We start from the raw sequence: 17334 nt of genomic DNA on the forward strand, positions 1-17334 counted from the left end.
AGGTGGAGGATTCTCAATCTATATTAGCAACAAGCATAACTCTGTTTTGGTTAAACAGGACAGTGCCCTGGAATTTATCCATTTGCAAGTCACCATAGACAAAGTCCTATGCCATATCCTAGCAAGCTATATAGGCCACCCTCAATCTATATTAATAACAAGCATAACTCTGTATTGGTTAAACAGGACAGTGCCATGGAATTTATCCATTTGCAAGTCACCATAGACAAAGTCCCATGCCATATCCTAGCAAGCTATAGGCCACCCTCTATGTCCCTAGTATCCCATAGCTAATGCCTAGACCTACTGGAGACACTTACCATTAAATCAAATACCCTATTCATAAGAGACTTTAATTACCCTTCTATAGACTGAGAAACATACAGTCTCTCTTACTTGCAGCTACAACAGTTTCTGGAGTTTATTTATACAAATTCCCTTGACCAGATAGTGTGCACACACCCACTACAGGTTCAGAGATAGTGGACCTAGTACTCACCAATATGGGAGAGCACTGCACATCCCATTCTCCCAAGTGTCACTTCCTCACTGGTGAAGTAGGACAGCAAAGCTGTTTCCATCGAAATGAAAATCAATTCGGTAATCCCAGCAAGTGCTATGACAGCTGGCAACTATTCAAAAATACTATTAAGCGATAGTTTATCAAAATTCATTGCCCTCTCATCCCCAAGTTCAAAACAATCTATGTGGAATTGTTCATAGAGACCCTGTAAAACCATGTAAATGGTTGTATAGAGGCTGCTGTTCCTACTAGTAAGCCCAAAACAAACTCCAAAAACAATCCACATTGGTAAAATTCTAACTTTAATAGGGTATATAACCAAAGGAAAAAAATCATGGCTAAATCAGCAAGCACAGCTCACATAATGATAGGAGCTCTCTAATTAACTAAACAAGAAACTAAGAGGACTAATTAAGTACAAGGCCAGTTATGAGGTAGGCTAGCCTCACAGGCTAAAGACAACAAGGTCTTCTACAGCTATGTCCAAAACCTTAAAGGGAGCACACATCAGTGTGCCAAATTGGTGGTCATTGATGCCACCTTCACTGACAGAGTGACATAGGGAATTTTCTGGCTGACAGTGTCATCCCAAACATCACCCCACTCCTCCCTGCCTTCCTTCATGAAATGCCTTCTAGCATACTCCTCCAACTATTAACAGGAATAGTCTAATATGCAAATACATGGAATAAATTATCATGGAAATAATTAACAAAGGCATAGGCAACCTTCAGACACTGGATCCAACCTAGTTTGGTTTTGTCAAGAGAAGATCATGCCTATTAACCTTGTGGACTTCTTTGAGAAGGTCACTAAGCCAATGTATGAGGGGAAAATGATGCATACCACCTACCTGGACCTGGCTTAGGTGTTCGATACAATACCCCATGTGGGTATAGTTGACAAACTTACCAACATGGGCATCAATCCCTACCTAACTCGCTGGATTGCCAGCTGGCTCACAGACAGGATCCAGGAAGTTGGGACTGGTGATACCACCTCTACTAAAAGACAAGTCACCAGCAGGGTACCTCAGGGCTCCATGCTGGGACTGCTCATTTGGCATCTACGTCTTGGAGGTAGCGGCTAATATCAAGGGGCCTTTGGCTGACCAAGTTTACAGATAATTGCAAAGTGGGAGCTATCATAATCCCCCCCATGACACAAACATCTTATAAGAGGGTCTAACACAAGGCAAATGACTGGTGCCAAAGTCACAGACTAAAACTCAATGTCAAGAAATGCATTATAGTGTGTTTTGGGAAAACTGCCACCCATATTAATTACTCCATCAATAAGACACTCCTAAGTGTTGACCCAGTAGTCAGGGATCTGGGGACATATGTAGACAGTAATCTGGCCTTTGACTAACATGTGGCCAAGGTAATAAGAAAATCATTGTATGTCATCCAACTTATAAGTAAGGGCGTGGCATCCAGGTCCAAAGAAGTCATAGTGCCACTTTTTTGGACCTTATAAGACCCATCATTGAGTATAATGCCCCCTTTAGCTTATACCCGACTAGACATTTTCAGTAGTTGGAATGTCTACAAAGGTTCCTTACTAGGAGAATCCAGGGTATAAACACATTGTCGTGTACAGATCGCCTTAAAGCCTCTGTACCCTGTCTTCTACAGGTTACTGAGAGGTGATCTGTGCCTGCCATACAAAACATCATCGGATCCAGCTCTAATGGACCATTTGCACATCTGCAAAATGAACAGCGTCAGAACCACTAGATCCAAAGATTTAAATTTTGCTTGTGACATAAATAAGAAATGTTGGTGAGATAAATAATGTGTCTCAGAGGCTCTCCATGCTCTGGAACAGGCTCCCCATCTATATGAAGCAGAGTCAATCCCTAACCCTATTTAAGTGTAACCTTAACCAATGGGTGGAAAATCGGAAATTTACCCTTGTCTGGCCCCCATGTCTCTGATAGTCAGAGGCAGACAGTAATGCCGAAAGTAACATACCACCCCCCCAACAACTTGTTGAAACTCCTTAACTAACATACCCCCTCCTAATAAATGTCCATGATACATAGGGACACAATTGAGTTGGACTGCACGACTAGGCTTATAAAGGCCCTGGTAGTCATTAGCCTAATATATAACTAAGAACCTATGAACAATGTCTCCTTGTCCACTCACTCTGAATGTCTATATTTCATCCTGTTTGATACATGTTTTCTTCTTAGCAGTATTTTTCTGACTACAGTCCTCATTTTGACACTGGTGCAGGTCGTGTGTTTTTTTTCCCCTGTATTCTTTTATCACAGTTCTTCTCCTGGGGCTTCTCCTTTCCTACAGACTTTCTTTTTTATTTGAACTTATACCTTTCCATTTATGTGTACATAAAGCTGTTTTTGTAACAACCACCTTTCTTGTGCAGTTAATGGGCAGTCTAGGAAGTCAGCAGAATCAAAAGTCTCCCTAGAGTTTCTTGCTGCATAAAGTTAAATGAGTTCCTAACATTACACTTTGCCATTCTTCCAGCTGAAAAAAATGAACAATGGAAAGACATAAATAACAGTAGGAGATTGTGTAGTAGTTGAGCTGTATTAGGGAGGAAAAGTGTAGAATAAAATGTCAGCACTTTTTCATGCATTTAGTTATTTTGAAATTTGTAATACTCTTTTATCGGGATTTTTTTTCAACTCATTTTGATGTTCTTTCATTTTGAAACACCCATTTCCTGGCAGTGTTGCTTTGGGCACATAGCCATCTGAAAAAAGTGTCCACAGAACAGTGTAGACATTTTTATTATTTCCCTTCTGGAAGTTTAGTATACTCTTAACATAACTATACACATAAAAATGTTACTTATGGTTATACTGTGGTAGTTATTAAACAATGGGTGAAGTCAGTCTTGAGAGTGTACTTGAACTTAACCAAAAATCGAACTAGAAGCTTTACTTAAAATGCCTACCTGGAGTGAGCACGTTATTATGACAAACCAAGAAAAACTTTTTCATATAGTATAAAAGCAGACAGTGTGGATGTTTAAATACAACTCACTTTCTTGAGCAGGCTGGTTAGTACTATACAGTGGCTAAAATGTATCTCCCATTAAAGAGCTCTGCCCTCTCGTCAGGAGATAAAACCTGATTTAGTCATCAAGCAAATTTGCTAGCCACATTGAAAAAAAATAGATCAATGTTGGCTACCAAACATTCCTAAAGCAGTGGTTGTCATTTTTCTGCATTGTTAAGCAGTGAAACAGAATAAATGAGTTATGATTTGCAAGTAAACTGTAATTTAAATGTTTTCTCACTTCCCAGCATTTAATATTAAAATGTACCCCGAGCATGTGATTATAACTTCATTTACATTTCCTAAATCTGGCACAGCGGCTCCAAATGTAATTATGTGATGTGGATATAGTGCACATGATCATCCTCAGATTAAGCAACAGACCTGTTCCGAGAAGTTTGGTGAAGTCTGCAAAGATTAAGTCTCAAGAGATGGAGACTAGTGCACCATACCCACAGTGCAGGGGGCTACACCTTGATCTCTTATTTAATATAACCAATCCCACGTTACACAGCTTTGACATAAGTTAGCAGCTTTTGTAGAAATATTTGTTGTTTAATCCCAAATTGATTAAATGTACAATTACCTATATTGCACTGTGAATGTTTCACTATGTACATGGACTGTGCATTTGCAGCACATTGCTAGGGTGTCCTTACTCATTCATATCAGCACAAAGACCTAGGAGAAGAATAGAGTTCACGTTATGTGACAGCATTATGTTAAAAAGGTAAGGCATTTGTTTTTAAAATGGTGTCATTGTATTTTGGGTTACCAATAGTGGAAGGCTGTAGTTTGGACATAAGTATTTCTAGATGGGACTCTATATTGATTGATGCCACTTAGCCAGATTAGCTGTCAAATCCTTGGTGCAATTGCAGGACACTAAGCCATTACTATCTGGTTGGCATTAACCTGCCTGATGTACACCTGACCTGTAAAATACATGGAAAGGATTTACTGTGAATAATCATGTGTTACTTAACTGACATACAGTTACTCAAAAATAAAGGGGTCCAAAATGCTAGGAGGTCAGAAACTCAAAGCAGCGACATTCTCAAGGTCACAACAAGCACAAAACATTTTTAAGTAGAACAAGTATATCTGTACTGCCCAGATTAGGATAAATCCCATACTCTCAAACCTTATATATATTGACTCCAAGAATGCAAAGATGTGGAAAATGGAAGAAGTTGGAAAATATATAAATAAAATGTCCCTTCTCCTCTCCAATGAGTTCAGAAAACCACAAAGACACAATCCAGTTTCAATATATTGAAAGTCTGACAAGAAGAAGAAGCAGCAGATGATATTTCTGCTTTAATATTTCAATACCTGACAAAGCAGGATGTGACAAAGTATAGGTTTCCTGTGTAGATTTATATATGGTTTATTTTCAACAAACTTACTGTTGTAAATGCCATTATTTACTCACAACAAATTTATGAAGCATGCATTTAGCTAGCCTTAAAAGATTTCATACTGGAGAAAAGGGAATTAAGCATGAGGCATGCAGTGATACAGGAGTCTGCAAAATCAATAACAGTGCAATACATCTATTCTATTGAATGTATACATATGTCTTTTCCTTTATAACATTTATATTTTCTGGTTTTGTTCATGCTCATAGACTGTTAAAAAGGGGTACATGACCATATTAACCACTTTACAGCTGGCCATTTTTAAAAGGAATATCCCTAAACTGCCAGCTCACTGTGTATGTGACTGCTTTCAAGAATGTTTTCACAAAGTCTTATGAAATTTTCAAGAAATGATCCTGGGATAATTGCCTACAGAACTTGTTTCAAATATATTTCTATCCTCAGAGGGAAAAGAGCAGCTGTGTCTGAAATTTTAATGAAAAATAATTTTGGCATTCTTACTTATTTGCATAATTTAAGAATACAAACATCAGATTTATACAGAAATAGATGATTTTAGGCCAAAGGTCACAAAGCTGTATACATATGATCTGAAGTAGGATATTCATTTGTCTGCAACCTGTGGGTTATGGATCCGATATCGGATCCGAACCGGCATAGTTTCCAGCTATGGATCCAAGCTCTCAGCTCCTCCCCTCACCCATAATGCCCTGCTCTACCCTCATGACCTCAGATCTTGTTTGCCGCGCTGGTAACTGGATGTGGTTTCTTTAGCTCTCAGCTAAGTGGTATTTTCTTGTATAAAAATTGAAATTTTTTGCTTTCTTTAAACTTTTTTGTGTGAAAGTTGTAGGTTCCCTTTGTGTATTGACTGTTTTTAGTTTAAATTTATTTACAGTAGTATATTTTATTCCCTCCCCTCGCTGGTACGTAGAGTGTGTGTGAGGCCTGTGTGCTTGTTATAGTTTTTTGTTAAGTTACTTCTGTAACTTTTGGGTAAATTTGACTATGGCTGACCAGCCTAAGTCATTTTTTTCTAAATGCTCCGAGTGTGGCCATAAGCTCTCACCGGCTGATGGCCACACTCGGTGTGTTAAGTGTCTTGGGGTTGAACACCTCACATCTGGCTGTTCCATTTGTGCAGGGTTCAACCCCAGGGCACTGAGGGAGCGGAGGTCCAAGCTGGTCCTGGCGGGTCTTTTACCGCCGGACTCGGCTCCGACCCCCGCTCCTTCGGGGACTCCTGCGGCTGCAGCTGTTCCCCCTGTAGCACCCCCTCCTGCTCCTGGGACTCAAACTCCCGCTTCAGGACAGGAGAGGGATGCATCTAAGAAGGACCGGAGGGAGAAGCACCACAAGCGGCGGGCCGAGACCTCTGTTTCGGCCCCGCCTGCCAAGCGGGCTTCTCCCCCGGCTTCCTTGTTGGAGCGGTCTCCTCCTTCTCGGCTCCGGTCACCTGTGTGCTTCTCACCGGGTCCTGAGGAGGAGGAGACCCGATCTCCGGCGAGGCTATCGAGGAGGCATTCCAGGCCTACCTCGGTAGCCTCGTCGAGATCTACCCATAGCTCGATGCTGATCTGGACCGGATGATGCGAAGGTTCATCCAGGCCCAGATGCAGATGGGAGTGCTCTTGCCTCCCCCCCCTCCGGGGGGGAGCTCAACACCCTTTTTCAAGCCTATTGCTCCTTCTCCGACCCGCTTCCCGGGTTCGGAGCAGCTGGAGCCGAGCAGCTTCGGAGCCGGGGGGAGGTCGGATCCGATAGTACTGGGTACGGCGGATCCGACCATGCCCTCGAAAAGTGCGTCGGACCCGATCTCTCGGAGCCTGGATCCGAGCTTCGGATCCGGGGGGATCAGTGCTCCTTCGGCGCCGTCTGTGTCGGAGCGCACTGTCCCTTCGGATCCGAGTGCTTCGGCGCCGGCTCCGATCCACTCTTCGGATCCGAGGGGGAGCCGATTGTCGGATCCTTTGGTCGAGGTCGGCTCCTTCGGCTTTTGAGGTAGTGGAGAGGGCGCTGTAGAGGGTCTCCGGACCCCGGCACTTGCTTCGGCTCCGCCCCGCTCCCTCTGCACTGGGCCAGGCTTCCACCATCCGCCCCTGGGACAGCCCGCTTCTGTGCCCCAAGTTGCTCCTATGGAGCAAATTGCTGCTGCGAGGACTCCTCTGACAGCCCCCAGAGGAGGCTCCTCGCAAGCATACGCAAAAGGAGGCACATTGACTCCCCTGAGTCTCTCACTGAAGACACGGACTTGGAGGAAGGGAAGGCTCCCCACGGTCACCCCGAGGATGTCTCCTTCGGAGACATCATGGAAATGCTCCGTATCAGGGGGTGGTCTGCCCCAAGTCTTCCTCGGACGAGTCCGTGTTCTTGGAGGCATTCAAACGGGCCCGTCTACCTCTTGGGTGTCCCCCCCTGCCGACCCCCTGGTGGACCTTATTACCACCAGGGCGTGGAAGGAACCGGACACCGTGGAGCCAATTCCCAAAAGACCTGACAAAATCCTTAGCCCGCCTTCTGACAGGACCCATTGGAGTAAGGGGCCTCCTGTAGATGCCATGTTGATTGCGGCCACAAAGAGGGAACTGGCTCAGGAGAGTCCCTCAGTCCACCCACCGAGCAAGGAGTCTCGGATGATGGACCGCTTGGGGAAGCGGATGTTCAGTTCGGCGACCTTTCGGTAAGGGCGCTGAACTATTTGGCACATGTTATTCGGATGCAGCGAGACCTTATTAAGGAGTACGCTGCATCCCCCCCTGAGTCCATTTCGGAGGAGGACAGAGCCTGCACTCCACCAAAATGGCCACTCTAAGGTCAGTCACAAATACTTCTATGCGGCTACTCTCCCATGCTACGGAGGGCGCCGCTAGAGCTGCGGGGACAGGACTGGTCACTAGACGTCAGGCCTGGCTCCGCCACTGCGATTTTTCTGAGCCCTTCAAGGCGTCGCTTAACGCCCCTTTGATGGTACTGCTCTGTTTGGCAACACCGTTCGCGAGACGTTGACCCTGAGCGAAAAGGACGGTAAGACGCTGTCTGCCGTCGGAATCAGCTTCTCTGCACCCCAGAGGCCCTATTCTAGGAACCAAAAGGGTCAGAAGAAGATGTGGTTCCGGAAGTCGCAGCAGTCCCAGCCTGCTCCGGACAACCAGTCCTTCCGTGGCAGAGGAGGACAGGGTGGACGCCGCCCTAGAGGCAGAGGGGCTCCCAGAAACTTCGGGTCCAGGGAACCTTTCTCTGAACGGCCCGCGCAGCCCTGAGGGGCTGCCCGACTGCTCTACTCTGGAGGCAGTCGGGACGTTCGGGGCCCCGAGCGGCATGGCAGGCCATAACAACGGACGGCTGGGTTATCCAAATCATATCCAGGGATATCACATTCCTTTCCTTCACCTTCCAAAGATGCAGTCCCTCCCAGACGTACCACCCGGTCAAAGGGAGGCCGCTTTAGCAGAAATTGGCCATCTGCTAGAGAAAAGAGCCATCCAGCCCGTTCCCCAGACCAGATCGGATCAGGGTTCTACTCCAGGTTCTTTTAGTGCCAAAAAGACGGGGAACTAAGACCAATCCTAGACCTCTCTCCTGAATCTGGCAGTCCCCAAAGAAAAATTCAATGGTCACTCTACAATCTATTCTCCCTTCTGGGAGAATGCCACTGGATGTGCTCCATAGATCTCAAGGTCGCGTACTACCTCATCCTAATGGTCAGGCGCTCTATGTGGTTTCTCCGATTCCGGCTGGGAGCCACTCACTACCAGTTCGGGTCCTTCCCTTTGGTCTCACCACAGCCCCCAGGGTGTTTACCAAAGTACTAGCAGTGGTAGCGGCCCACCTGAGGCTTCAGGGGGTGCAGGTCTTTCCCTACCTGGACGACTGGCTCCTTACCGCCCCCAACAAGGCATCTACTTCTCTCGGCGCGAGACTCCTTTCTCCATCTTGCTCCATTTCTGGGCATCACAATAAATACAAAAAAGTCCAACCTGGCACCCACTCAGCTCTTAGATTTCATAGGGGCCAGACTAGACACAAGGAGTTTACGAGCCTTCCTCACTGCGGACAGGATTCTGAATCTGCAGCTCCAGGTGCGGGCCATTCTCCGTTCATGTTCTGTTCCAGCGGAGTTGGTCCTGAGGGCTCTAGGGTCCATGGCTTCGTCGATAGCTCTTCTTCCTCTTGCCAGGCTCAATATGCGCATTCTACAGTGGACGCTCTTAGTACAGTGGTCTTACCTTGCTCTCCCATGTATCATCCCATAGCGACCAGCAAGGCTTGCAAGCGGTCCCTCTTGTGGTGGCTCCATGTCCCGGATCTCCACGAGGGTCGCCCATTTTGTGCTTCTCCCCCTCTCGCCACGGTGACCACGGACGCCTCCCGCCTCGGGTGGGGGGGGCACTTTGCGGGCCGGACAGTCCAAGGCACGTGGAACGATACAGAGACCTTACTGCATATCAATGTTCTAGAGATGAGAGCTGTGCTCTTAGCGTTGCTAGCACTTCAGGACTTTCTTCCCTTGGGAACAATTGCGATTCAGTCGGACAATATGTCTGTTGTCTGGTACATCAACAAGCAAGGGGGAACAAGGTCTTACCCTCTTTGTCGAGAGGCCATGAGAGTTTGGGAATGGGCAATCTCCACCAATCGCTTTCTCATAGCAACGCACATTCCGGGTCGGTCCAACATCCTAGCGGACAAGCTCAGTCGCACCATTCTGACCCCTTACGAGTGGTCTCTCAATTGTCAAGTAGCGGAACGCATATTCGCACGGTGGGGAACCCCTTCATGCGATCTTTTTGCCTCTCCCTCAAACACCAAGTGCGACAGTTTTTTCGCTCTGATACCTCCTCCGGAGGTACCCCAAGAGACGCTCTGGTGCATGCTTGGCCACCCGGTCTTCTGTATGCCTATCCACCCTTGCCTCTGATGCTGCAAGTTCTTCAGAAAGCCTCTCGGGTGGGTTGCAGAATGATTCTCATTGCTGCGTTCTGGCCTCGACAGATCTGGTTCCCCTTCCTAAGGTCTCACTCTGTGAATCCTCCTTGGATTCTAGATCCTATTCGGATCTGATATCCCATCCATCCTGCATTCCTCCTCCGAACCTGGACAGCCTGAAGCTGACCGCTTGGCTGCTCCCGTTCCACTCTTGATAAGGACTCGTATCTCTTCACCGGTAAAGGCTATTTTGGTGGCGGCTCATAAACCAGCCACTAGAAAGGTTTACCAAGCAAATGGAAACGCTTTCTGTGTGGGCGGAGCGGCAAGGCCTAGATCCCTTCACGGTTCCTCTCCCCGTAGTGCTTGATTTTCTAACCTCTCTCTTTAATGATGGTGCCAGCAGTTCCACAGTCAAAGTTCAACTGGCGGCAATTTCTCACTATCACATTGGTCAAGAGTCTAATCCTCTTATGTCAGCCAAATTGTGCAAAACTTTTCTTAAAGGTACTTTCCTTCTCAGGCCCCTATTAAGCAAGCAGTTCCTCCTTGGGACCTTTCTTTGGTCCTACAGGCCTTGACCGCTCCCCTTCGAGCCCGACTACAGTGGACCTCAAATTCTTGTCTTACAAGACAGCCTTTTTGGTAGCCATTACATCAGCCAAGAGAGTTTCTGAACTTCAAGCTTTATCAGCTAAACCTCCTTACTTGGTTTTTATCCGGACCGTGTCTCCCTCAGGACCAACCCGTCCTTCCTTCCTAAAATCGCTTCTGAAGCAAACATCAATCAATCTATTAACCTCCCTGTTTTCTTCCCTAAGTATGAAAACAAAGGTGAATATAGGCTACACTCACTAGATGTTCACAGTTTTTCAACTAAGTGGAAAATACACATGTAAATAAAAAATGGCAAATTTTTGGAATTAAAAATAGGGAATTTTCTGGCTGACAGTGTCATCCCAAACATCACCCCACTCCTCCTGCCTTCCTTCATGAAATGCCTTCTAGCATACTCCTCCAACTATTAACAGGAATAGTCTAATATGCAAATACATGGAATAAATTATCATGGAAATAATTAACAGGCATAGGCAACCTTCAGACACTGGATCCAACCTAGTTTGGTTTTGTCAAGAGAAGATCATGCCTATTAACCTTGTGGACTTCTTTGAGAAGGTCACTGCCAATGTATGAGGGGAAAATGATGCATACCACCTACCTGGACCTGGCTTAGGTGTTCGATACAATACCCCATGTGGGTATAGTTGACAAACTTACCAACATGGGCATCAATCCCTACCTAACTCGCTGGATTGCCAGCTGGCTCACAGACAGGATCCAGGAAGTTGGGACTGGTGATACCACCTCTACTAAAAGACAAGTCACCAGCAGGGTACCTCAGGGCTCCATGCTGGGACTGCTCATTTGGCATCTACGTCTTGGAGGTAGCGGCTAATATCAAGGGGCCTTTGGCTGACCAAGTTTACAGATAATTGCAAAGTGGGAGCTATCATAATCCCCCCCATGACACAAACATCTTATAAGAGGGTCTAACACAAGGCAAATGACTGGTGCCAAAGTCACAGACTAAAACTCAATGTCAAGAAATGCATTATAGTGTGTTTTGAGAAAACTGCCACCCATATTAATTACTCCATCAATAAGACACTCCTAAGTGTTGACCCAGTAGTCAGGGATCTGGGGACATATGTAGACAGTAATCTGGCCTTTGACTAACATGTGGCCAAGGTAATAAGAAAATCATTGTATGTCATTCAACTTATAAGTAAGGGCGTGGCATCCAGGTCCAAAGAAGTCATAGTGCCACTTTTTTGGACCTTATAAGACCCATCATTGAGTATAATGCCCCCTTTAGCTTATACCCGACTAGACATTTTCAGTAGTTGGAATGTCTACAAAGGTTCCTTACTAGGAGAATCCAGGGTATAAACACATTGTCGTGTACAGATCGCCTTAAAGCCCTATCTCTGTACCCTGTCTTCTACAGGTTACTGAGAGGTGATCTGTGCCTGCCATACAAAACATCATCGGATCCAGCTCTAATGGACCATTTGCACATCTGCAAAATGAACAGCGTCAGAACCACTAGATCCAAAGATTTAAATTTTGCTTGTGACATAAATAAGAAATGTTGGTGAGATAAATAATGTGTCTCAGAGGCTCTCCATGCTCTGGAACAGGCTCCCCATCTATATGAAGCAGAGTCAATCCCTAACCCTATTTAAGTGTAACCTTAACCAATGGGTGGAAAATCGGAAATTTACCCTTGTCTGGCCCCCATGTCTCTGATAGTCAGAGGCAGACAGTAATGCAAGTAACATACCACCCCCAACAACTTGTTGAAACTCCTTAACTAACATACCCTCTCTAATAAATGCCCATGATGCATAGAGACACAACAGGGTTGGATTGCACGACTAGGCTTATAAAGGCCCTGGTAGTCATTAGCCTAATATATAACTAAGAACCTATGAACAATGTCTCCTTGTCCACTCACTCTGAATGTCTATATTTCATCCTGTTTGATACATGTTTTCTTCTTAGCAGTATTTTTCTGACTACAGTCCTCATTTTGACACTGGTGCAGGTCGTGTGTTTTTTTTCCCCTGTATTCTTTTATCACAGTTCTTCTCCTGGGGCTTCTCCTTTCCTACAGACTTTCTTTTTTATTTGAACTTATACCTTTCCATTTATGTGTACATAAAGCTGTTTTTGTAACAACCACCTTTCTTGTGCAGTTAATGGGCAGTCTAGGAAGTCAGCAGAATCAAAAGTCTCCCTAGAGTTTCTTGCTGCATAAAGTTAAATGAGTTCCTAACATTACACTTTGCCATTCTTCCAGCTGAAAAAAATGAACAATGGAAAGACATAAATAACAGTAGGAGATTGTGTAGTAGTTGAGCTGTATTAGGGAGGAAAAGTGTAGAATAAAATGTCAGCACTTTTTCATGCATTTAGTTATTTTGAAATTTGTAATACTCTTTTATCGGGATTTTTTTTCAACTCATTTTGATGTTCTTTCATTTTGAAACACCCATTTCCTGGCAGTGTTGCTTTGGGCACATAGCCATCTGAAAAAAGTGTCCACAGAACAGTGTAGACATTTTTATTATTTCCCTTCTGGAAGTTTAGTATACTCTTAACATAACTATACACATAAAAATGTTACTTATGGTTATACTGTGGTAGTTATTAAACAATGGGTGAAGTCAGTCTTGAGAGTGTACTTGAACTTAACCAAAAATCGAACTAGAAGCTTTACTTAAAATGCCTACCTGGAGTGAGCACGTTATTATGACAAACCAAGAAAAACTTTTTCATATAGTATAAAAGCAGACAGTGTGGATGTTTAAATACAACTCACTTTCTTGAGCAGGCTGGTTAGTACTATACAGTGGCTAAAATGTATCTCCCATTAAAGAGCTCTGCCCTCTCGTCAGGAGATAAAACCTGATTTAGTCATCAAGCAAATTTGCTAGCCACATTGAAAAAAAAATAGATCAATGTTGGCTACCAAACATTCCTAAAGCAGTGGTTGTCATTTTTCTGCATTGTTAAGCAGTGAAACAGAATAAATGAGTTATGATTTGCAAGTAAACTGTAATTTAAATGTTTTCTCACTTCCCAGCATTTAATATTAAAATGTACCCCGAGCATGTGATTATAACTTCATTTACATTTCCTAAATCTGGCACAGCGGCTCCAAATGTAATTATGTGATGTGGATATAGTGCACATGATCATCCTCAGATTAAGCAACAGACCTGTTCCGAGAAGTTTGGTGAAGTCTGCAAAGATTAAGTCTCAAGAGATGGAGACTAGTGCACCATACCCACAGTGCAGGGGGCTACACCTTGATCTCTTATTTAATATAACCAATCCCACGTTACACAGCTTTGACATAAGTTAGCAGCTTTTGTAGAAATATTTGTTGTTTAATCCCAAATTGATTAAATGTACAATTACCTATATTGCACTGTGAATGTTTCACTATGTACATGGACTGTGCATTTGCAGCACATTGCTAGGGTGTCCTTACTCACTCATATCAGCACAAAGACCTAGGAGAAGAATAGAGTTCACGTTATGTGACAGCATTATGTTAAAAAGGTAAGGCATTTGTTTTTAAAATGGTGTCATTGTATTTTGGGTTACCAATAGTGGAAGGCTGTAGTTTGGACATAAGTATTTCTAGATGGGACTCTATATTGATTGATGCCACTTAGCCAGATTAGCTGTCAAATCCTTGGTGCAATTGCAGGACACTAAGCCATTACTATCTGGTTGGCATTAACCTGCCTGATGTACACCTGACCTGTAAAATACATGGAAAGGATTTACTGTGAATAATCATGTGTTACTTAACTGACATACAGTTACTCAAAAATAAAGGGGTCCAAAATGCTAGGAGGTCAGAAACTCAAAGCAGCGACATTCTCAAGGTCACAACAAGCACAAAACATTTTTAAGTAGAACAAGTATATCTGTACTGCCCAGATTAGGATAAATCCCATACTCTCAAACCTTATATATATTGACTCCAAGAATGCAAAGATGTGGAAAATGGAAGAAGTTGGAAAATATATAAATAAAATGTCCCTTCTCCCTCTCCAATGAGTTCAGAAAACCACAAAGACACAATCCAGTTTCAATATATTGAAAGTCTGACAAGAAGAAGAAGCAGCAGATGATATTTCTGCTTTAATATTTCAATACCTGACAAAGCAGGATGTGACAAAGTATAGGTTTCCTGTGTAGATTTATATATGGTTTATTTTCAACAAACTTACTGTTGTAAATGCCATTATTTACTCACAACAAATTTATGAAGCATGCATTTAGCTAGCCTTAAAAAGATTTCATACTGGAGAAAAGGGAATTAAGCACGAGGCATGCAGTGATACAGGAGTCTGCAAAATCAATAACAGTGCAATACATCTATTCTATTGAATGTATACATATGTCTTTTCCTTTATAACATTTATATTTTCTGGTTTTGTTCATGCTCATAGACTGTTAAAAAGGGGTACATGACCATATTAACCACTTTACAGCTGGCCATTTTTAAAAGGAATATCCCTAAACTGCCAGCTCACTGTGTATGTGACTGCTTTCAAGAATGTTTTCACAAAGTCTTATGAAATTTTCAAGAAATGATCCTGGGATAATTGCCTACAGAACTTGTTTCAAATATATTTCTATCCTCAGAGGGAAAAGAGCAGCTGTGTCTGAAATTTTAATGAAAAATAATTTTGGCATTCTTACTTATTTGCATAATTTAAGAATACAAACATCAGATTTATACAGAAATAGATGATTTTAGGCCAAAGGTCACAAAGCTGTATACATATGTTTTGATTGCTGTTATGTTTGTAACTCTGATAAAAACTGATAGCTACTCTTTTATTTTAAACTGTTTACTGTTTTGCAAATATTACAGTTTATTAATTTGTAGTGGTCATTCTTGTCTGAAATGTGACAGTTAATGCAGAAGATTAAAGCTCTGAGCTGTGAATGTGCTGTTGCCTGTAGTTAAGGGTGGAGGATGTATTCCTTCCACCTCCATTTGCCTATTGTGGGACTCCCTGTGCAAGTCACATGACCAAAAAGCTTTCCTGGATCATCTCTGAAAAGGGTTTCTAGTGTCCAGTGGGATCGGGGTATAGCCAAGCATAGTATTTGTACTCTTCAGAGTGCTTTTTTTGTGCACCAGTACAAATATTGGAGCGTTATCATGCCATATTATGTTTATAACTATCTAAATTAATGCCTGTAACATGCATATAGCTTGCTTTACCAGAGAACTGCAAATCTAAAAACAATATTTCTAATATTTTTTGACCGAACAGTTGAAAGTGTTACACACATTCTGTTGGGGAGAGCAGCAAGTTTGTGATGTGCCCATTTTTTAAATGTCATATGTGTTGAACATGCATGTTTGTGAGTAAAAAACTGAATCTTTGACTAAACCCCTGACTGGGATTACCTGGTTAACACTTGTATAAAAGAATTTGTCCCTAACTACAGTTGGTGGTTTCTATATTGCTTTAAAATATTCTAATAAAACCTTACAGGCAAGACAAGACAAGATGGTCAGTATTATTCAAACACTGCATGGATAAAACAGGCAGTAATGGGTGTCAAACATCATATTACCAAACTGCATTGCTGCTGACTTTTTTAACCATATAGCTGAGGTCAGGAGGGGACCCGTCCTGCACCTCTGTTGTAAGTATACTGTTTAATGACTTTACTGCCATAATGCAACAGTGAGTGACTTAGTTGTGCTGTTACTTTTTGTCTTTACTGAATATAGAGAATGTTATTGGTTGGTTGTTGCAACTGGAAGGTTGATGAATATTCTGGCATCCTGGGGAAATGGAGCCTTTATAGGGCCTATACAAGCCTAGCCATAACAGGTCCCTGGATATTTCTTCCCACAGTATTTACTTCCCTGGACCCCTGTCTAGCAGAGCAACTGACGTGATCCCTGAGGTGAATTTCCTATCTCCCATCCAATCGTCAAGGTTCCTTTTGAAGAGGGCCAAGGAGACGCTCTGCTTGACATGTATGGGCAGTCTGTTCCAGAGTATGGGAAATCTCTGGATCAGGAACCTATTTCTCCAGCATGTTTTGTTCATTGTGATGACAAGGTTTAGATCCCTGGAGCGTGTTAATAAAAGCTCTTTCTGTGACAGTATATTTGAATCATGACAGTACATAGCAAAGTTTTATGGAATATGGTTTAAAGAAACACAGTAAACCATGGAATTCATACCTTTTTCAAATATTCAATATTGAAGCAAAACAAATAAAGTATTCATTTAATTTAGAACTGAAGTGGAGAAGGATATATTAAAAGATCATTTAAGGACAGTGTGCAAAGATGTAATGGACATTATAAATATTTATGATAGAGATTTATGGACTTGAGGATGGAAATGTAATGTGGTATTAAAAAGACTGTGCACATTCCAAGTATGAGAAGTGTGGATGGTAGTAGCAGTACAGTAAAATATTGGGGTAACAAAACATGTTTTTGTGTGGAAAATGTGAACGAAGGCCCAACATTAGGGACAAATCTTAAATATTGCTTTTATAAACTTAGAAAGTAACAAGAATAAAAGGTGTTGTATTTGCATTAATTTTTTGAAGGATATGAAATCTGAATCTCAAATTCTGTCATTACTTAGTGACTTCAGTCCTCAGTAATTTTCCAGAAAACCATAAATTTTATGTGGAACAGATCAAAAATATGAGGCAAGAATCTGGACATTCTGTGAAATATCTGGATAGCAGAGAGGAATGGATGATGCAAAAAAATGTAAACTTAAATGTGTTAAACGTGAAAGGACAGAGCACTTATAGATGGATTGCAAAGAAATTATAAAGTAATAAAGTAGGAAGAAACACAAATACAGTAAAAGCAGATGAATAAAGTGCATTT

The 17334-nt window shown here is 42.8% G+C and overlaps 1 protein-coding gene across 2 annotated transcripts in view; it reads left to right on the forward strand.

Moving 5' to 3' along the window:
* Window positions 1–17334, forward strand: part of FRMD4B (FERM domain containing 4B) — a 2055076-nt gene that overhangs the window by 476965 nt on the left and 1560777 nt on the right. The window lies entirely within an intron of this gene.

The sequence above is a fragment of the Protopterus annectens genome, chromosome 7.part0, assembly GCF_019279795.1.
Source record: "Protopterus annectens isolate FY-2018-M chromosome 7.part0, PAN1.0, whole genome shotgun sequence".
Taxonomy (NCBI): domain Eukaryota; kingdom Metazoa; phylum Chordata; order Ceratodontiformes; family Protopteridae; genus Protopterus; species Protopterus annectens.